The sequence below is a fragment of the Crocodylus siamensis genome, chromosome 11 (genome assembly GCF_052110815.1).
Source record: "Crocodylus siamensis isolate JL-2025a chromosome 11, ASM5211081v1, whole genome shotgun sequence".
Lineage (NCBI taxonomy): Eukaryota > Metazoa > Chordata > Crocodylia > Crocodylidae > Crocodylus > Crocodylus siamensis.
Window position 1 is genome coordinate 16,515,148 of NC_143405.1, and position 10,280 is coordinate 16,525,427.

Sequence of the window (10,280 nt, forward strand, 5' to 3'; positions counted from 1 at the left end):
ACATATTGGCATATCTACATTAAGAGATAAGTCTCCAGAACCAGAACAAGGTCCCTACACAGGTACCCCACAACTACAGTGCCCACTCCCGTGGGTGATCCTCTACTACTGCACCACAAACTCCTGGCCTCACCCTAAGCTCCCCGTGCCATGATGCACTGCCTGTTAGGGTGGGTGCAGAACATGAGGAGCAAGGGAGAGCCTGGAGACTCCAGCTGCTGTTGCTTCCGGAGTGATAGTGGGCATGATGACCGGGTGGGAGCTCAAGGGCTGCAACTTAGAGCCACCATTTGGGTAGCTTTTTCTAGCCTCTAGGACTTCATGCTATCTGAAGAGAGTGAGTTTTATATGTGATTTTTGAGCTTGATAGAATTGGGTTTTGTTAGGTCACTTTTCATTTCATACTTTTCCATTTCCATTTGTCCTTTTACTATGAAAGGGGAAATACTTCCTATTTCTGGTATCCTCTCCAAACTGGGTTTTGCCTACCCTGATCACTTCCTCTTAGTTTCATGAGCAAAGCAGTACATGTCTCTTCAGTATTTCCTTCTGTGGAAGCCCTAGCAGACTAGTTTGCAGTTTAACAGACAAGTACCAACAGACAAAGTTGTGAAAAGGAGCACAATCCTGAGAGAAGACAGAAGATAGACTGACTTGCACTTTGCAAGCTCTTCCCATCTGGCTTCTCTAGGAGCAGCCACCCCAGCTCTGAGCAATGTTTTGGGCTAAGCGAATAGGGCTAAGGCTCTCCCCTCCTCCCCAAAACCTCTGCAGAGTAGTTGGTGTTGGATTAGTTCATTTGGGAAAAAGAGGACATATATTCTGCAGTTCTGTATGCAATTATTCTTCCTCCTGGCACTAAGTAAGCACAGCCACACCGTTGAGCTCAGGCATGTAACACACACAAGTCCAACACCAAGTACTCCTGGAATTGCTGCAGAAATGCTACACTTTACATTGTTTTTTCCATTTGCTTTCTGAAGGCAGAGGTTATATGTGGGAGATTTTTCTCTGCAACCCTGAAGACTATAGACAGACTGTTTTTTTCAACTGAAAGACCAGTTGGTGATGGGACCTAGGTTTGAATTAACTGGGATGGGAATGTAGCTTTAGCTTTTAAGGGCTGCTGAGACAGGATTAAGGCACATGAACTCAGTTTAGAGTGGAAGGGAGTTACTTCTAGGTGTTAAACAATTGTGTTTGCCTTTGGATTAGGAACAATGGAGTCAAGTTAAGGGTTAGGAGGATCCGGTACATTGCCTGAGAGGGCATGAAGGAGCAAGCCTTGCTTGTAGTGTTAGCTTCAGGGGTCAGGGAATGAAGTTTAAAGGACAGAGACATCACTTCTAGTTTTTAAAAAAGGGAATTTAGATGCATGGTGTATTTGTGTGTAACCCTAGCCACAGTGCTACCCATGGCCACATCTGGATTCAGGGTCCTGGGGTGTCACATTTGATACTGGAAGTAAGGTACAAGCTCCTTTTTCATATACACAGGACAATTCTTGAGAACAGGAGATGTTTTCTTTTCTCACCGATCCAAACCTTTCAATCAGCATTTTGTCTAAGAATTTAGGCTTTTTCTGAGAGCTACTGTCTCAACAGGTTTCTCACTGTCTCTTTTGACTTCTACCCTTCACGTGTTTCAGTTCCTGTGCTGTTTGACACTGCTTCCCTTCCTTCACCAACATCACCCCAATCCTATCAATCCCATTTCAGAGCCTATTTGTAGAAACATTAGCTTCTAAATTTAAAAAAAAAATCACAGAGTGGGCCTGCAGGCCCTTTGGTTGTGCCCATGCAATGTGCTTCAAGTCAGGGAGATTTGATGAGAAAGACAATACGGTTTCTCTTTTCTGCATCAAGCTTCTCACCCACAGGAAGGTTTAGTAATATTTCTTGAGCTAATGGGGGGTTGTGAAGGGACTCTGTGTGTTGTCTACACTGAGATCATTGTGCAGAGTATACCTCCACTCAGGCAAGGGGAAACCTCTGAAAGTTTTCAGTTAGTGTTTAAAATGCCAATCTTCTGTAGTCTTACAGAGGATAGTAACTAACAGGATGGTCTTACTCTACAGGATGGACTTTTCCTTCTGCTTTAAGACTGGATTCCAAATCCTCTGGAAACAACCTAAACAGTCCCACTGGATCAGTCCCATATGAATGCCTAGCCACTGAGCAGGAAAAATTACTGCTGATGTAGCTGCCTTCCTAAACCCCCTCATTTCACTCATGTCCTATAATCTACCAAAAAGGAGGACTTTGTGTTGGAGCTTAGCATTTAAACTTCTCCAGATTCAGATGGGGGATCTCCTGTGCATGCTCATAAGCACAATACATTAAAAGAGAGACTAAATTGATCAATTTGTATCGTTTCTTTTTTAACAATCTCCAGGCATGTGCCCCTATTCTGTTGTTACTGCACCCTCATATAGTACTTCCAGTTGCCCACAGCTGGGGGCCTTGCCCCAGCCAGGGCTGTCTGGTGCAGCTGCACTGGCCACATCAGCTGCCAGCTGGTCCAAATGGTTACAGCACAACCAGGAAACTATAGGCCAGTTAGTCTTACTTGGATCCTGGGGAAGCTTTTTGAGAGAATTATTCTGGTACATGTCTGCGAGGGGCCAGCAGGGGAGATTATGCTCAGGGGCAACCAACACGGGTTCATTAGGGGCAGGTCCTGTCAGACCAACCTGGTGGCCTTCTACGACCAGGTCACCAAATCCTTAGACACAGGGGTAGCAGTGGATGTAGTATTTCTGGAGTTTAGGTAGGCCTTTGACACTGTCTCTCACCCCATGCTCATTAAAAATCGAGGGGACTGTGGTGTTGACACCCACACAGTCAAATGGCTCACTGACTGGCTGGAGGGCCGCACCCAGAGAGTGGTGGTGGACGGGTCTTTTTTGACATGGAGGGATGTGGGTAGTGGGGTCCCCCAGGGCTCTGTCCTCCGGCCCGCACTGTTCAACGTCTTCCTCAGTGACTTGGACAAGGGGGTAAAAAGCACCCTGTTCAAATTCGCAGGTGACACTAAGATGGGGGGATATGGGGACGCTAGAAGGGAGGAATAGGCTACAATCAGATCTAGACAGGTTACAGGGGTGGGCAGATGAGAACAGGATGGGATTCAACACTGACAAGTGCAAGGTGCTGCACCTGCGGGGGAAGAACCAGCACCATACCTACAGGCTGGGGAACTCCCTTCTCATCAGTGCAGAGGCAGAAAAGGATCTTGGAGTCATCATTGATGCCAAGATGAACATGGGCCGGCAGTGTGGGAAGGCAGTCAGGAAGGCCAACCACACCTTGTCATGCATCCACAGATGCATCTCGAGCAGGTCCAAGGAGGTGATCCTCCCCCTCTATGCGGCACTGGTCAGGCCACAGCTGGAGTACTGCGTCCAGTTCTGGGTGGTGCACTTCAGGAGGGATGTGGACAACATGGAGAGGGTCCAGAGGAGGCCACTCTCATGATCAGGGGACAGCAGGACAGGCCCTACGAGGACAGGCTATGGGACCTGAACCTGTTCAGCCTTCACAAGAGAAGGCTGAGGGGGGATCTAGTGGCCTGATACAAACTAGTCGGAGGGGACCGGCAGGCACTGGGGGAGTCCCTGTTCCCCCGAGCACTGCCAGGAGTGACCAGGAATAACGGTCACAAGCTGGCAGAGGGTGGATTCAGACTAGATATCAGGAGGCGCTACTACACTGTCAGGGCGGCTAGGGCCTGGAACCAACTTCCAAGCAAAGTGGTGCTGACTCCTACCCTGGGGGTCTTTAAGAGGAGACTAAATGAACACCTCACCATGGTCGTTTGACCCCAGTACTCTTTCCTGCCACGTCAGGGCATCAGACTTGATGATCTGCTCAGGTCCCTTCTGACCCTACCAACTATCAGACTATGTCTTTTTCAGAGAGTGGCTGCAGGGAGCCCGTCCTGGGCTGGCAGTAGCTTGGGCATGCTCCTCCCCACAGTGATGGGGCCAGGCCCTGTTACACTCTCCCATACTCCATAAGTACCACAATGTATTATTCTTCTATCATTTGCACTCGTAACTGGATAACAGGGTTAATTCCCTGCCAGGCCTACACATGGGTACTGCCTTTAACTGAGCATTCCTATCAACGCTTACAGGCTGAGGTACTTGTGCGTTTGGAAGTACTAGAGGATGGCACAGTAATAGCCCGTACTGCACTGTGCTGGCAGTACACAGTTCTTTTCAGCTGCTATGTCACTGTAGCAATGAACTACACTGAGGGAGTGCATTGCTCCAGCAACGTAACAGTGGTGTCATAGTTTTTGCCTGCAGACGCTACGTCACTGTAATGCATTGCTATGGCAATGTAGTATCACATGTAGACGCTCCCTCTATGGCACCATTTCAATCATTAGGAACTGTTGCTGTAGTAGTGCAGTTGGAAGGTCCCCCCTAAGGGCAGGAACGCACTGAGGACACCTGTTAACTTTCCTACACTCACAGGAAATTGGAATTCTTATCCAACCACAGGCAGGAAGCCTACCTTGCTGGGGTCCACAGCTCTGAGGCAGGCCCAGAAACACAGAGCGCCTTGTGGTTAGGGACCTAAGGGCTTCTCCAAACCTGCGTTTAGCGCTCGAAGATGGGAAACCACCTTTTAAATCAGAGCTTGACACCTGAGCTTCCTGTGCTCCCACACCCTGGGTATGCAGCTGCCTCAAGAGTTGAGTAGTCTGCAGGAACCAGTTGGCCCACATATCTAAAGAGCCTGCTAGTCTGTATGGTGTGGCCATCCTGGGTCTGGAAAGCTCTGGGAGATCTTGACAGAAACAGACATTCTTCATATGCATTTCATTACTGTTTGCCATTGAAGACTTGTGATGAAATCTTGGCTGTTGAGGAGAACACATTTAATGTAATCCAAGTGCCACTATTTACACCACCAATGCCATAGCAAGGGGTGGGGGGCCGAGTATGTTGGCTGTCCCAGGTGCCAAAGCGAAGGGGGCACCAACAGGTGCTGCCCAGCCGAGTTGGTATGCGGGATGATTTGGGGGACATGGGTATGGGGGAAGGGAGGCTCCTGCCACTGCATGCACTCCTGGTAAGCATGGGGCTGGGGGCGGGGGAGCGCATATCATCCACTGATCCCAACCCTGACTTCCCCCGGACAGCTGGCCTGAAGCTTGCCACTAAAATTACAGACTTCCCTGAGGCCTTGGGCTCTCTGCTCTGGGTTAACTATTGACAAACACAAATGAACAATAAAGAGTTAATTAAAAAAAGATTGCACTTAGCTGTGTTTGTGATTTTGGTCCCCACCAGCAGTTATCTATGTGGTGGGTCTGGTGTGTCCCCCTAGCAGCCCAGGTCTGGGTGTGGGCTGGCTGCAGGGCTCCTCCTGGGTTCCTGCCAGGTGAGGGGAAGTCTTGCTGCCTGCTCCTTGCCAGCCAGCCCTGTTTAGCCTCTCCTGGGTGCTTTTCTCTCCTCACATCTGTTGGGGCGGCAGCTGCACCAGCCACATGGGCTGCCAGCCAGCTGTAGGGTCAGAGCACAGCTGTGTCTTTTTCAGGGAGGTGGTGGGGAAGCTGTCCTGGGCTGGCGGCGGCTCAGACATGCTCCTCTCTGCAGTGACAGGGCCAGGCCCCATTACACTCTCCCATACTCTTCAAGTACCACAAGGTATTAGTTTTTCTGTCATTTGGAATGGCAACTGGAGAACAGGGCTAATTCTCCACCAAGACTACACATGGGTACTGCCCTTAACTGAGTATTTCCATCAGGGCTTACAGGCTGAGGGACTTGCACTTCTTGAAGGAAGGTTTCATCTTCACCTCTGCAGGTACTGCCTCTCCCAAGATCTCAGGGCCTCAGGCTTCATTTTCTAAAGAACGACTATTGCTGATTCCTGCCTGAACCCCTCCACTCTCTACTGGCATGAGGATGTTGGGCTCAGTTCAGTAGAAGGCATAATTGCAAAAGGCCTGAACTCCTGCACATGCTAGTAACGGGCAGCCATGGTTGGCCTTTCTGCCAAATGGAGGAGAGTGCTTGCCGGAGGCAGCTCTTGGAATCCAGGGAGCAAACAGCATAATGACAAGCCACTATGCAGCGGCACCCAAAATATTCATAAAAAGGAGAAAGACCTGGTCCACATCTTCACAGTAAGTCTCTGCACTAGCAGTCAAGAAACATTTGATTCCCTGCTTGAAAACAGCACAGACTGCCCACCGCAATAACTAGGATGAAAAGTTGTAGTTAAAAATAACCAACAGGCATTTCAAACACATCTACATGAAATTTCCTACTTCAGCTCTGACTCTGCCCCCAGTGTCTTCTACAGGCTTGGCCCCATTTGCTTTAAGACCATTACTAACTGGCCCTGAAATAAAAAAAGAGCCTGGTTACATGAGTTTATGATCACAGCACCATCGAGGACAGGCTTTTCCTGAAGACAGGCTGTTACTGAAGATCCAAGTCCAATCTTTAAGTAATTTAGGGGCAGATTTTACCTCCCCCTGGAGGTAAAATTTCCAGACTTGCTTCCAAGCTGTGACCTTAGAAAGCTGGGCTCCAACCAGCCCACTTGGGGAGCTGCTACAAAACCAGGCAGGATTCCAGTAGAACCTACTTGTGGCTTGATGACAATTCAAATATGTTTCAGAGAAACCTTTCACTTTCAACAAACTGGACAAAAATCATATTGCATCAGGAAATGCCTAACTGCCCCAATTCTGGAGCCAGCCCGAGCAGACGGCAGAGTGCAGATCACGGCAGTTAGTGCAAGGGAGGGGAGAGTGGCTTGCCTGAGCGAGGACCGCTCTCGCACTTTGGAAAAGTGCTCCAGTCTAGAGGAAACCGAGATGAAAAACACAAAAGATAAGAGGAATAGGTCAGGGATTTTCACCGATGTCCACATCTTTTCTGAATGTCCCTGTGAGACATGGTTGGTCTTGTCAAGGTTGCAGGCTGACGTAGACCTATGGCTACCTCCTAACTTAGTCGGCCTCCACTATCATCAGTTGCTAAGTGTGTATAAAACCACAGTTTGGGTTTGTTAACACCTGCCTTGCAAATCTTAGGCTTGGGTATTGGGTAGGCGTGTGCGAAACAAACAATGTTCAATTCGGATTCAGCCCAAATCGGGGACAGTGATTTGATTCGGATCGCTGTCCTTGATTCAATTTAGCTGACTCTGAACCTGAAGATTCAATGCTGATTTGGAGAATCAGTGATTTGAACATAGACACAGCTTTAAATGTTTTTTCTGCGTAGCTTGAGGTAGCAGCGCGGCTTGTGAATGCTGTAATGCTGGGGTGGATGGAGTGTCCCACAGGAGCATGGGGGGCCCCTCCACATACTCAGCGGCGAACCTGGAAATGGACCAGAAGCATGTGGCAGAGCCCTCCATGCAGCATGGGGCAGTGGGGTTTGCCCCCCTGCCTGGCAGCAGCTGGTGAGTGGGGAGCTGGGGTGGGCAAGGCAGACGTGGGGAGGGGGCCTGGGAGAGTGGGCAGGGGTCGGGGGGCTGGGGGAGCAGGCAGGGGATGCGGCCCGGCAGGGGTCCCCTCATAATTCCCTCTCCCCTGCGAGCAGAGACTACCCGAATGGCTGAAGCTCTTCAAATCTTTTCTGAATTAATTTGGTGAGCTTAGAATCAATTAGGACCTTTTAATTGTTCCCCTGATTTGATCTGGATTTGGCGATTGGGCCACCGAATTGGGCCATATCTCCTCTGAATCAAATCAGCACCCGAAGCATCACACAGCCGTAGAACATGCCTCTGTTTGTCGCTATTTCACTATTTGTCACGAAAGAAGTAAACAAAGGACAGTAATTATCCAGAGATCTGTCAGGGTTCAGAGCGAATAAAGCAACATGCACCTCTGCATTTATAGTTTCATAGTTTCTAGGGTCAGAAGGGACCTGAGTAGATCATCTAGTCCGACCCCCTGCCATGGCAGGAGAGAGTACTGGGGTCAAACAACCCCAGCAAGGTGTTCATCTAACCTCCTCTTAAAGACCCCCAGGGTAGGAGCCTGCACCACTTCTCTTGGAAGTTGGTTCCAGACCCTAGCCGCCCTGACCGTGAAGTAGCGCCTCCTGATATCTAACCTAAACCTACCCTCTGCCAGCTTGTGACCGTTATTCCTGGTCACTCCTGGTGGTGCTTGGGGGAACAGGGACTCCCCCAATGCCTGGTTATCCCCCTGACTAGTTTATAAAAGGCCACTAGATCCCCCCTCAGCCTTCTCTTTTGGAGGCTGAACAGGTTCAGGTCCCGTAGCCTCACTTCATAGGGCCTGCCCTGCTGCCCCCTGATCATGCAGGTGGCCTCCTCTCCATGCTGTCCACATCCCTCCTGAAGTGCGGCACCCAGAACTGGACACAGTACTCCAACTGCGGCCTGACCAGTGCTGCATAGAGGGGGAGGATCACCTCTTTGGACCTGCTCAAGATGCATCTGTGGATGCACGACAAGGTGCGGTTGGCCTTCCTGACTGCCTCCCCACACTGCCGGCCCATGTTCATCTTGGAGTCAATGATGACTCCAAGATCCTTCTCTGCCTCTGTACTAACAAGAGGGGAGTTCCCCAACCGGTAGGTATGGTGCCGGTTGTTCCTCCCCAGGTGCAGCACCTTGCACTTGTCTGTGTTGAATCCCATCCTATTCTCATCCACCCACCCTTGTAACCTGTCTAGGTCTGATTGTAGCCTGTTGCTTCCTTCTAGCATGCCCACATCCCCCCACATCTTAATGTTGTCAGCAAATTTGAACAGGGTGCTTTTTACCCCCAAGTCACTGATGAAGATGTTGAACAGTGCGGGCCCAAGGACCAAGCCCTGGGGGACCCCACTGCCCACGTCCTTCCAGGTTGAGAAGGACCCATCCACTACCACCCTCTGGGTGTGGCCCTCCAGCCAGTTGGCGACCCATTTGACTGTGTGGGTGTCGACACCAGTCCCCCAGTTTCTTAATGAGAACGGGGTGAGAGACAGTGTTGAAGGCCTTCCGAAAGTCCAGGAAGACTATGTCCACTGCTACCCCTGCATCTAATGATCTGGTGATCTGATCGTAAAAGGCCACCAGGTTGGTCTGACAGGACCTGCCTCTAATGAACCCATGTTGGTTGCCCCAAACATGCAGTTCCCTGCTGGCCCCTCCTGGATGTGTGCCAGAATAATTTTTTCAAACAGCTTGCCTAGGATCGAGGTAAGACTAACTGGCTTATAGTTTCCCAGGTCCGCCTTCTTCCCTTTTTTGAAGATGGGAACCACGTTGGCCCTTTTCCAGTCCTCTGGCACCACACCAGAGCACCACGAGTGCTCGTACAGCCGTGCCAGGGGTCCTGCAATGACCTCGGCCAACTCCTTTAGAACTCTAGGGTGGAGATCGTCCGGACCAGCTGACTTGAATACGTCCAGTCCCTCCAGAAGCTCCCTAACTAGTTCCTCGTTAACCACTGGCCCAGGTGTGCCTCCCCCGGGGCCCAAGGGGGGCCCAGCAGGGAGGTGACTGTCCTAGTCCCTACTTAGGAAGACGGAGGCAAAGAAATAATTAAATATGTTAGCTTTGTCGCCTGGTGTGACGACCAGATTTCCCAACGCGTCCTGCAGGGGCCCCACATTACCCAGGACCTTCTTTTTACCCCCTATGTATTTAAAGAAGGACTTCTTATTGTCCTTAATCTGGGAAGCTAGTCCCAGTTCCATCTCTGCCTTGGCCTTCCTGACTGCCCCCCTACATCCCCGAGCGACTGTAGTATAGTCATCCCTGGTGATGTCCCCTTCTTTCCATTGGGTGTGCGCCTCCCTTTTAGCAAGGAGACATTCCCGGATGCTTTTGGTGAGCCATGGAGGCTTGTTTGCCCTCCTGTTCCCTTTGATCCTCATTGGGATTACCTCCCTTTGGGCTTGGAGGATCGTCTCCTTAAGGAGGGACCACTCTCCTTGGACACCTGGCTCCCCTCCCCTCTGGGACCTCAGTGCTTCCCCAACTATCCTCCTTAGCTCGTTGAAGTTTGCCCTCCTGAAATTTACTCCACCCTCAGAGAAGCCCTCCACGGCAATTCTGCACAGGGATTTTAGACATAGCTACACATAACCCAGACACCATAAAACTACTTTCAGGATATTCCTGTATCAACTCCAGTTACTGGGAAGCAAAAAGAGCAGCCCCTTGTGACCAATGCAGTTGCTTTATTTGTTTCTAAGGTTGATCAGGAGGCAGTGGCGGGTGTTAGGACAATCCAAATGTTCTAAAACCCTTTGCCTAAAATCTTCTCTTGTCCTGACTTTC